The sequence below is a fragment of the Dermacentor albipictus genome, chromosome 4 (genome assembly GCF_038994185.2).
Source record: "Dermacentor albipictus isolate Rhodes 1998 colony chromosome 4, USDA_Dalb.pri_finalv2, whole genome shotgun sequence".
Taxonomy (NCBI): Eukaryota; Metazoa; Arthropoda; class Arachnida; order Ixodida; family Ixodidae; genus Dermacentor; species Dermacentor albipictus.
In genome coordinates this window covers 151,682,468-151,694,118 of record NC_091824.1, presented here as the reverse complement: position 1 = coordinate 151,694,118, position 11,651 = coordinate 151,682,468, and positions in this window count along the sequence as shown.

Genomic DNA, 11,651 nt, shown 5'->3' with positions numbered 1-11,651 from the left:
CAAGAAGCCTTCCCCCCCCCACCCCTTCTTGCCTCCCTTCTCCCATTCAGTTGAATGGCAACGACAAATCTTTTTCTTGCCACGGTATAACACCAGGTCTAATTTTGGGGCATTAGTAACATTAGGGCAGTGAGTTTCGTTGTTTTATGAACAACAACACAGCAAAACTTCCATACTTCCCACGCCAGACGCCTAGACAACCACAGCCACACATTCCCTGTGGCTACCTCTTCTTCTTCTTCTATCTTGAGATAAAACCATTGCCGCCAGGAACAAATAGGGAACAGAGAAATCCTGCAGCACTGGCAGTGTGCTGTGCTATCCATTTCCTGCCGGCTCATTAGGTTCTGGCTCTCCCATTCGCGTTTGCCGGTGACCCTCGCTTTTCCGCGCGTTTACGCGCTCCAGACCACAGCGATCAGCGCAGGGACCACCCGTGCTTCGATGCCTCAGCTGAGCCAGCGGTTTCGTGTTGGCGTTCGGCCGGAGGCCTTCCTAGCGGTCAACCGTGGGAGGACAGATGGTGGTTCTGCTTGTTCGCTTGAGGGCGACGACCTGCGATCGGGGAACACTTGGCGCTGGTCGAGGCACACTCTGCCAGGTTATGTACAAGAAATGTTTTACGAGAGGTGCACGTTACTCAACCGCCCATGTGAAACTTGAATTTGGCGGTGGAAGTATTAGTTATGCGAACGCTTTGCGAAGTGGGTCATTTTAGCCATTCTGGTTCGAATCGTGCTCTAGAGGCCTGAATAACCTCCTTTAATGCAAGACGAAAGGAAGTGGTTGTCAGTCCGATGGTTTAAGTCAAGTTGGGTTAGAATGTCAGATTTTGATGAAGATAGTCACTGTATTGATTGCAACAACATAACCATGACAATACGACCTCTAATTAGGCGGGCCTTTGATCGGAACGCCGTGCCGGCATTCTGAACCACTTCAACACGGTTCGATGTAGGCACTCACGCAGACGAAGTGCGGGCAGTGACTACGTTTGTTTGCCTTGCCGCAATCGTTAGACGTGATCATGCACTAAATAAGCTATTTGTACGTGTGGATCTGCCATGATGAACCTTCAGAAATATATGCAAACATTAAAAAGGTATACCTTTGTTCCTGAAGGACAACGGCGTTAAAGTGTGAATTGAGCCTGCCTATGGTTCTGAAGGTACACCTACTTAAAGAAAACAAAATGCAGTGCCAATATGAAGCATTCCACGGATGCGGACATGGTAAGCGGCTGTGTTTTCGAAAGTCAGTAAGGTATTGTGCAACACCGTCAGTGCTTTAGAAACAGTCAGGCAGTCGCTCGCTAGCACCGTCTAACGTGGTAAATACGTAATTGTGATAATATAGAAAATTGTGATCAATTGTAATTGTGATAATGTAGCAATACGAAACATCTGATATTTTTCCATAATTCGAGCGGCTGTTCCAGCATAGGTATTAACCAATAATAATAAATACGTGCGACATCATCGCTTTGTTGGCATTGGCTGCTCGCGCAGTCAATGACTCGTGGACCAAAAAAATTAAGTTGGCTATGAGCTTTCTCTAACAGACATACCTTTATATATCCCAGGATACGGTGCTTCCATGCCAATAGCTAATTGCGTTCGGGGGTTGTCGTAGGCACATACAAACACATAGAGGCAAAAAAGTCATTATGAGGACTTGAAGGCCATAGCCCACTGAAAGTAACGGACCTGCTCGCATACGGTTTTGAAACCATGAAGTGTTACATTTGTTGTCGCAGTGGGCAATATTTCGGGTTGTAATTATGGTAGATGAGCTTAAGTTAATACATGGCCCCAAAAATTACAATGGACAAGGACAAGCACCTGTCCTTGACCACTTTGTTCTTTTGTGTCCGTGCACTATTTTGAACTAATCTACGATTGTTGCAATGTAATATTAACCAGCCAAACATTCATCCCTGCTTAATATTTGGGGTGACAGAAAAAAAGCGCAGGCTGTCGTGCAGGTTGGTGGCAAGCAGTAATTTAATAGCCAGGAGCCAGTAGCGAATATTTTGGTTCTAGAGCAAGACAAGCGCTCAGCGTATCGTGTGCGGCGACGTACAGTGGTATAGTAACTGCAGAGCTGGGATGTTCTCACCGGACCACATTTGTTACATAAATATTTATCAAACGTATTTACATGCTACGTCTTCGCACGTATATGTCGACGGTTGGTTAGAAGCGTTCACAAACACCACACAAACTATCTTAAATACGAGATTCAAGCTAAGAAGTTGCGCAGAACAGTTATTGACTGGAAATTGAGTTAACATAATTCGTCGGCATGATAAACGATAGAAAATGACGTGGAAAGCAATCTTGAAATAATTACACATACAAAACATGACTAATGCCAAAGCAGAGAAAATCGCACACTATCAGCTTCGTTTTGTGCTGTGCAGTGGAGAAGGAGACAAAAAGAAATATAATAATAGCGAACAGGAACCCTGCTCAGTCGGGCAGATGTGTTGCGGGCAAGCTATATATTTGCGCCATTCCTGCGATGTTGCGAATCTCGTGAGCCATGGCCGCTCTCTTGTTGGGAGGCGAAACAGCAGCCAGTTTTGCTGATAGCGTTGTTTTCTTCAGCAATTCATTTCGCGCGCCAGTTGTTGCGCGAAGGCTTCGCTGCAATACATCCTTGAAGGCGTTGCACGTACCCGGCTCATCAACAAGACTGGCTTTGGTCTTTTGCTTCCACTGAATCGGCAACGAGCCGACTCTATCCCAAAAGATCGATGGTGCGCCGCGGTTGTTCTCTCTGGGGCAAACGTTTATGTCTTGCCAGTTTGTTTCCGTACTCCAGAGCGACACTCGTAATGCCTGGCCTTCCACATACATTGCATAAAAAAAATTGTCAACGAAACATAAACTAACGGAAGCAGATGAAACAACAACAACAACAACAACAAAAACTGTAACAGCAGTAGGAACAGCAATGGTGACAATAACAGCCCCATTGAAACTTTTTCATATGTCCGTGTGCGTTTTCTCGCCGCATGTGCCTGCCGTTTTTAAAGATAAGTTTCAAACGGTTCAGAAATTTACAAGCTGCTTTATAATTCGCTGTTCCTTTCACAGTGTTCAATGATCACATGGATAATTTGTCGTGGTGATTTCCCTTTCACGTAACTTGTTGATTCTTGCAATTGCAGTATATTCAGAACTGTCCTTTAGGTCTATCCTACAAACTATACGTGTGCATATTAGAAAAAAATAAACAAACTCAATGTATATGCGTTGAAACAAACATCGAAAGTTTGAGTAAGGCTTGGAGGTCAAGGACATTCGAGACAATAAGTTCATATTGGAACACCAGGACAAAAGCTTAGCAATGTCGCTTCAGTGGCCACCACGCTTTTATTTGCCGCAACCTCAACACCACCCGCCAAGAAGACTACGGTATATTCAACCGGAGAGCGGCAGACCCTACTGGAACCCTTAATGCGCTTTGCAAACCGAAAAAAGAGCCAGGAACCATGGCGATCATTACCCATTAACACCTTCGACACAGTGATTCCCAGCTTTCGTTGACTGGAACGCTAAAAGAGAAGGGCAGCATGGCGAACACACGGTTATTCAAATACAAATGGGCGTGTACGTCGTTCTCGTTCCCGCGCTAACTGCATGTAGCCCAGCACACGCCTTATCCATCCCAATCAGCGTCGGCCACAGAAACGTCTGGCCATTAGTTATAGGGACGCATTAGCATTCCTGCTGAAACATTGGGAGCGGAGTAGTTCTCCCTTCGGCACACGCGCGGCATGGGCAGTTTGTGTTTGGCACAAGCATGTTTTTGTTCCCTTTCGTGCCCCTTCTCGCAGACGCGTATCGGGAGAACGGCGACTGCAGCAACATTGAGTTATTTACTTCGAAACACATCTGTGGTAGGGGCTGCCAGATATTTGAAACTTCCATTTTTATTTCATTGCTATGCAGCTCGCAAGAACAGCTGAATAAGCTGCTTTTTGTCATGTCTGTAGTTTGTGTGTAAGTCGTACTTTACGATTTTTCTACGTATTTTAGTTGACAAATTAGTTCAGTAATTTCAGTGCGCCACATGGAGGGCCTGGGTATGGGTGGTTCGAAAATGTTTTTGCCGAAATGCCGTCCAACACCGGATTTGCTGCGACATGAGGCCCTTAGCACTATCGCGTTAAGACTTCCAGCACAACAAACACCAGCGTTCTGAGAAAGCAAGTACTCGGTAACGTAGCTATATAGAAGCAAGGAAAAGAAAGGGGTCTTCTATACGTGGCCAGGTAATGTGCTTGAGAAGGCATCCGGAACTTCATGTTGCCATGTTGTAAGGATTGGGGGCTCAATCCCATCGCTCGTAATCAGTTGTCAAGATTGGAGTCGGGCATGAATTAGAAGGTAGCTGGCCCATGCCGTCGTCCAACTTATCCACGCTGAGGACGTTGTTGAAGGGAAGGATTGCTTCTCACCGAGAATGAGGAATATGGGTTTATTAACAGTATCTACATCAGGATGTTGCTGTTCATCAGTCTAGCATGACTGCGAGAGAAAGTGCACTGAGCATCCGCACAACAGCGGTTTATAAACACTCTGTCCTCCCTCGATCCCCAGGGGGAGGGAAACGTTCGACCCGGAGACGAGCTGCCTCTTCGCGAGGGATTACACACACACTCACACTAACACCCGCACAGGTTCATGGTCCACCCCCCCCCCCCCCCCCTGAGGGCAGAGGGCCTTCGCAAAACTCGCAGCTGACCCCCTCAGCGCAGCCGCCATAGTGTCCATTGTCTTGCTTCTTGAACGGCGCGTGGGAAGGGGTCGCCGTAGACGTTCCCGCGGCAACTCCCCCGCTCATAGCAGATGAGGTCTGCGGTGGCGGGTTCAGGCACAAAGCCTGCTTTGTGAAACTCGGCTCCAGTGAAGGAGAGTCGAGGACGCAGGTATTCTCCACACACAGTCGACTTGGTGACGCCGTGGCTAGAGGTTTTCGGTGGCGTTCCAAGAAAAGTTTGCCGCCGCTGTCGCAACTGGCTGGCAAAACTTGCACGTTGCCACCTCGGCTAGCCATTGCTAACAGCTAAAGCTTGCATGTCAGCGGGCCGTTCTTCACAATGTATAAAGCTAGGTGAGGTGAAAACAGCGGCAAAGAGTGCCCAATTTGTGTATTTTTGCTGCGAAAGAAGTGCCGGCTGTTGTGTTTGGCCTTATCAACCGGCGAGGCCAGTCGTTCTAGGACAACCTCTAGCAAGAAAGTTAAATCCCATTCTTTAACATGAGCGTAATCGATCGAAAGCTGAGAAAAAATTAGTTCGAACAACATCTGCAGCCTTTCTGTTGAACTACGCGCCGGACAAAACAATGGAGAAACGTTCCTTGTCAGATAGCGAAATTCTAAGATTGGTCCGCGCCCCATTTTTCACTAGAGAACTCAAATGATAACAGTGCCGTAGCCTACCTGGATGCTGAGCCAAGGCTGAAACAGTTTACGTTTGACACGGATGCCCCTCCCGATCAAGTACTCGGTCAGCGATGCTGCCCGATAGGGCCAGCTTATTGAGCACAGAAAGCTGAGGCTGGAAATAGAATTGCTGATTCCTTCCTGTGACCAATTTTTGGGCCCAGTAATGGCAGGCCAGGTTCTTTGTGGACTGCCTTCGCTTCCTTTGCCCGTGTTGCCGCAGCCAGGGTGGGTGCCGAAGCATTTACGCTGAAAGGTGAAGGACAACGGATTGTCGTGTTCGTGCTGTCGTCAAACACGCTCGCGTTACACACACAATTGCTCACCTTACATGTTCATGGTTGTTCTCTGATGACGCTTTGCAGAAGCCCAAACGATTAACCAGCTAGCTCCAAAATGCTTCGCATGAGATCGATTCCCACAGTGCGTGGGATCGGCAACATTTTTCAATATTGTCAATCACTACTGAAGTCACACTAAAGGAAAATATTAAGCCGAGTTATATCTACAGAATATTTGTTTTAAAACCTAGCAATATTTTCTGTCTGTCAATATAGTTACTTTCTTGCGTAAAACATCGCCACCGAAGGTGCCACTGCGGCTCCTCAATTCGAATCGCCCGCGCTAAAATGAACGAGTTGATATCATGTCTACGTCACCTTTCTCTCTGCCGTTCTTAGTGAGTCAGCCAGGGCTGACGTCACATGAAAGGTACGATAGTCTTTAACAGGTGGCGATACTTCGTCTTTCATTTTCATCAGTTCCTTGCTTAAAAAAAGCTCTGTTCTCGCTACTAGTGACGACTTCTTTAGTACTCAAGTCTAATTTATCTATCTAGATCGACTACATATTTGCCTTTAGTTTCCTTTTAAGATGAAGAGACTACGTTTCCCATCATTCAGTTAGGTACGACTAACCGTGCGTCGCTAAAGCCCTGCATGGTCGGCACACAATGACAGACGCAGATGACATCCAGCCATAGGGAGGTTTTGCCTTGGTTAGGGGTAAACGAGATCATTCGTGGCTAGAAGGTTGTATGGTGCTTTGCCTGGTACTTCTCTACGTCTCTCTAACTTGTATTGCTAACGTGATTCTTAGTTTTTTATCTGTTCTAGCTTCTTTTTCCTTTTCATTTACATGCAAGTGCTCCGCAGGCGTCAATATGAGTGCGACGATATATGTCCAACGGAAGCATGCTAGACCCTCTTTAATCTATGATTACTCTGTTGATTACTTGATATAGATACTGACGCCTTCCTTGGTTCAGGGAGCTCTCCGGCTTCAAAACAGTATTTGTCAATGTCTAAGCTCGAAGAAAAGCACGAAAGTGCAGAAATGCCCTCGTTAATCGGTGCGGAAAGTGACTGCTAACATTTATCGTCTGGAGCATGCAGAACGCACATTATGCGAGTGTGAGAAGACCATTTGGGCTTCAGCGCTTTTTTCCCATTCAAGATTGCGCGTGGAAATGATAATATAGATTAAGTGCGAACGATTTAGTTTTCCACCTTTCTTTCTTAACGCTGCGTTCAGTGTCCTAGAAGAATGAAATTTCGGCTTGTGGTGAAGAAATAAAAATAGCAGTGGGTTATTCTTAATGCAAGAAAGAAAATGCGGCAGACGTAAGTAATGAAACAGGCTGTGAGCAAAGGGTAGTGGTAACGAGGTCTCTACGTTAGCGACGTTTGGAAGAAATTTCGTCCCTTATTACAAATGCTTTAGGACGCTTAGTGAGGAGGGCATGATGCATAGCCAGTACAGTAGCCCCTCCCCATGTGAATTACGGCCGACAGTTGTACTTCGATCTTCGTCGAACCAACTGAATCACTGCTCGGGAAACGCTGGTTGATCATTAAATTCGCTGGAACGCGCAGCACAAGCTTTCTTTCTTACGGCGTTGTGGTGGGACATTATCTGGAATGAGGGGTGTCTCGAGCTCCCACGCGAGATCGTGCCGGCGGCTCGATAACCAAGACGCTACCGCGAAGGGTAATGGAAGGAACCAGTGAGATATTATGAATCGAGGGGTAGAGGGTGCGTCCATCACAGTACAGTGAAACGCGCGCGAAGAGCTAGATACTTTCTTAATGACTACCGCCTGAAAAGAAAGAAAGAAATCAAAGAAGAAATAAATAAAAAACATACAAACATACAACGCTGCTTATCACAGCAGCGTTGTGACTGCGTCTTCTCGTGGTTATCGAGTGAACTTTTTTAGCGTGTCTCTTAGGACACGTTCAACCGGGCGTGTTTAGGTTTAGGCAGTACGCGAATGTTTACTGCAATTTATGCTGCCCATAAGACGACGAGATTAGGTGTAATATCCTAATACGTGGTAATTCCAGCCCGTGCTTCTTTTTTGGGGGTGAAACTCCGACTTTTTCTTGTTACAATGAGTTGTGTTTTAGAAGCATATGACGAATCCTACACAGTGGCTCGAGCAGCGTACTGATACCTGCTGAAATGAATAAAAAATGAAAAAAATTCAGCGTTTTTCACTTTGATCTACACCATTCCTTAACCGGGCTCGTGTCATTGCTTCTCATGGAGCTTAGAGCAAGGGCGTAATAATAGTAGTTGTATGTTCTGTTATGCGAGTATTTCGCGCGATAGTAATAGTAGTGCATATACTTGGGAGATAATATTTTCTGTAATCATAACGTATGTGCGTTTTGCTGACGCCACTTTCCATTAGACAGCAGAAGGGCTAATAGTCTAATGTCTGAAGTGTTCCGCTTCTCCGTCAGCAGTGGATGCGTGCCACTAACTTTGGACGCGTGCCCTCGGGCAAAGGTAGACCGTGAAAGTGTACTTAGTGGTGTGAAGTTAAGAACTGGCCAACTAGGAGACCATGAACGATGGATCACTGACGATACATTCTATGAGCCTATTTCGCTGCATCTGCACAAGACGGGCCTCAGTGCGTATATTTAATTCTGAAGTTATGTCACATGGCAAGTGCCCCCGCCCCCTCCGGAAAAAAAGCAAGCAAGAAGGAAAGTAAGAAAGAAAGAAAGAAAGAAAGAAAGAAAGAAAGAAAGAAAGAAAGAAAGAAAGAAAGAAAGAAAGAAAGAAAGAAACTGAGATAATGGAACTCTCGCGCGTCGGCTAGCGCGAGCGTCTGCGGGTCAGCCGAGCCAGACTCGACCCGAATTAGGAGCGCCTCATTTTGGAATACTCCTTTTCGTACAGTGATTGATGGTACCAGAAGAACGCAGAGCGATAAAGGGCGATATATTTTTTTAATGAAAGAAAAGCAGGGAGGGCGGCCCGGACTATGTTTTCTAACCTGCTGCTCGTTGTTGGGGCAGATGGAAAAGGTACCAGAAGGAGTAGGAGAAGGTGAAATGTATGATGATGATGAGAGGAGAAAAATACATGCACCTAAATAACAGAAAAAAATGTGAAAGAAAGAAAAATACAGCGGAATTTCTAAGAGAAAAACACAGAAAAGAGCTTTAAAAGACGCCCAGCGTTAATGAGCATCTATAAATAAGTGCGCACGAGAATTCACTTCAGAGAGAAATGGCGACACGCTAGGAATACAGATGAAGCACTTTTCAAAGTTCAGAAAGAAGTAAGAAATGCCTAGTTTTGAACGCTTTCAGCACAGACAACAAAATTACAACAAATATGTAACCAAAATAGAAAATACCGACACGCGGCGCATTTTCGCCCAATAAGTACCAGAGAACAGCGAAGCATAGCCCGTCATCGCTGCATACATTGGATGTCGCAACGCAGTAACAGAAACTCACCGTGCGCTGCGGAGATATCGGGCTTCCGGGCGTAGCCAAAGAAACCAGTGTGACTGGGCCCCGTTGGGCCGCGATCAGTTTGCATGGTCACGGAGCCCACGCCAGGACAGAATCCTGCCGCGTCTAGACACGTCCGGCACAGTTGCGGCGTGCGCCATTTTGCATTTTTATGCGAGGCTCCTTTCCTTCGCTGTTTAACGTAGGTTTGCTGTGCGCGCGAAATTCACTTTTGCGACATTGCTTTCTTTGTAACCGTCGAATCGCCGACCCTTTGGACATAGTACTGTAGCATAAATGGATCACACTTGCGCAAACTGAAGACATGTAGACGAGAAAAAAAAAATAGTAATTCCAAGATAGAGGTAGCATTTTGCCTGATCGCTCACTTTTGAATGAAAGTGGAAGCAAAGACCGAAAGTAAAGAGGAAAAGAAACGGAAGTTGGATGAACATACTTCTGTATTTATGTAATTCCTACATATTGTTGGTATTGCGGTTCAGCTATTATGGTTTCTGCATCAAGGGCTGCATGCAGTTGCAGTATGCAAAAGTGAATAAAAGCAATAAATAGACATGCAGATCGGTAGAAAGATAAACACCCCAGTGGTCCTTTGCGCGCTAGAATACTATAGAATGCCCGCTAGTTTCACACGAATTTCCACGCGACGCAGGTCTCACTTCCTTATTCAAACCCTCTTCCCCCTTTCCGCTTATCTCCTGTTTAAAACGTTTCTGCATTAGACGTTCTCAGTCGCAACTTCGGGAAACGCGCAATCGCAACTGCTTCAGAGTTATCGTTTTTCCCTTTTCAGTTGTTCTTCACCGAGCGGCTCACATTTTTGTCTAGGTTGCCACAAACATTCCGATGAAATCCGTAATGGTACTTCAGGTACTTCAGGTAAGCTGGCAGACAGCCACAGATAGTGACCTTTCTTTGTCTGTACGCTCTTCCTTGATTTGCTCGTAACCTCTTCCCCGTCTTTACATAGACGTCAATGTTTCTGCAACGGTCTGCTGGTTTCGCAATATGTGACTTTTTTGTCCCTGTACCTGGCTGATAACCTCCCAAAGTAATTCAAAGAACTTTTAACAAGTATTTTATCGCTACTATAACACTTCACTTAGAAGTCTGTGCTCATGTCGGAAGGCACTCAATTTCAAAACCTCTCTATTGGTGCTGAGAAAAAGTGGATATCCCGATAAAAACTCGGAACTCTCGACACGTTACGACCGGTGGGGCCGTACAGCAGCAAGATGAGAAAATGACGGGCTACCCAGCGTGGAAAGGCGAAAGAAGCAGAACGCCATAAATAAGACGAAAATTTCACAGCGGGGGCGCAGCCTCGTGTCGGTTTCGGTGTCAATTTTCGAAGCAACGGCCGTGCCAAGCCATTGCGCAAGTCAATGATTCGTGTCCAGCTTGGTCGGAACCCACAACTTCAGAGGCTACGTTGCTCTTGCAGAAAAGGGGCCAACGCCGTCCCACTACAACTGCTCGCACCTGGTGTCGAGACTCGATCGGAATTTCGTCGGGTAGATGATGTTACGAGACTGACTCGTAGTCGTATAGTATAGGGAGCCGAGGATGTACGCCACATAGACTACAGGAATGGCCATTCGCGATTGCCGCCGCTTTTTGTGCAGGGATGGATGTACCACAACACGTTGAAATGAAACAGTTGAGTTATGTGTCTTAATCGAAACGTTTTGGTATCCATTAATTTGCCTTAGAGAATATCCAGGTACCCTCACTCAGATGGTCCCGCAATAACCAGCATGCTGACTTCAGCAGAGGTAAATTCAACATGACTCTCCTTATATATAACCTTACCGGTCCTCGTGTGCGATGGAAGGTTGCATTCATTTATAAAATCTTTCTTATTACTCTTTCTTGAGGCAGCTCAACCCGCCCCCCCCTCCCCCCTCCCCCCCCCCCCCCCGAAGAAAGAAAATATTGATATCAGTGCTATCAGGGCTTCTCAACGGGCTGCTTAATGTAATCGCAAATTTTCGGAGCAGAGAAGTGGCCAATGGCGCACGCTACACGCTGGCACACACTCACGCATATTTTATTGTACATTTGGGTACATTCTAACGCCATGCATTAACATTTGTAATTACATTGCATTGCAGTGTATTTGCTTGATCTGTTCTTTCAATTAAATGTCTTAAAAAATGGGGCAGTTTTTTTCGAAGGGGAAGCATTGAAAGCGATAGCAAAACAATTTTTGCACAGCACTGAAGCTATTCAGCCAATTTTCTAACAATATGCGGGGCGATGTGTTGGCGGAGACGCAGCAGGCGAGGCAACTTCTACATTGCAGAAATAACGCCCTGACAGCTATTAGGTGTCTCACAACGATGGCATGATGAGTAGCGCCGCCACTGGCAGAAGTGGAACCTCAATGGCGCACGAGATGCGACACAAGGAAGACCG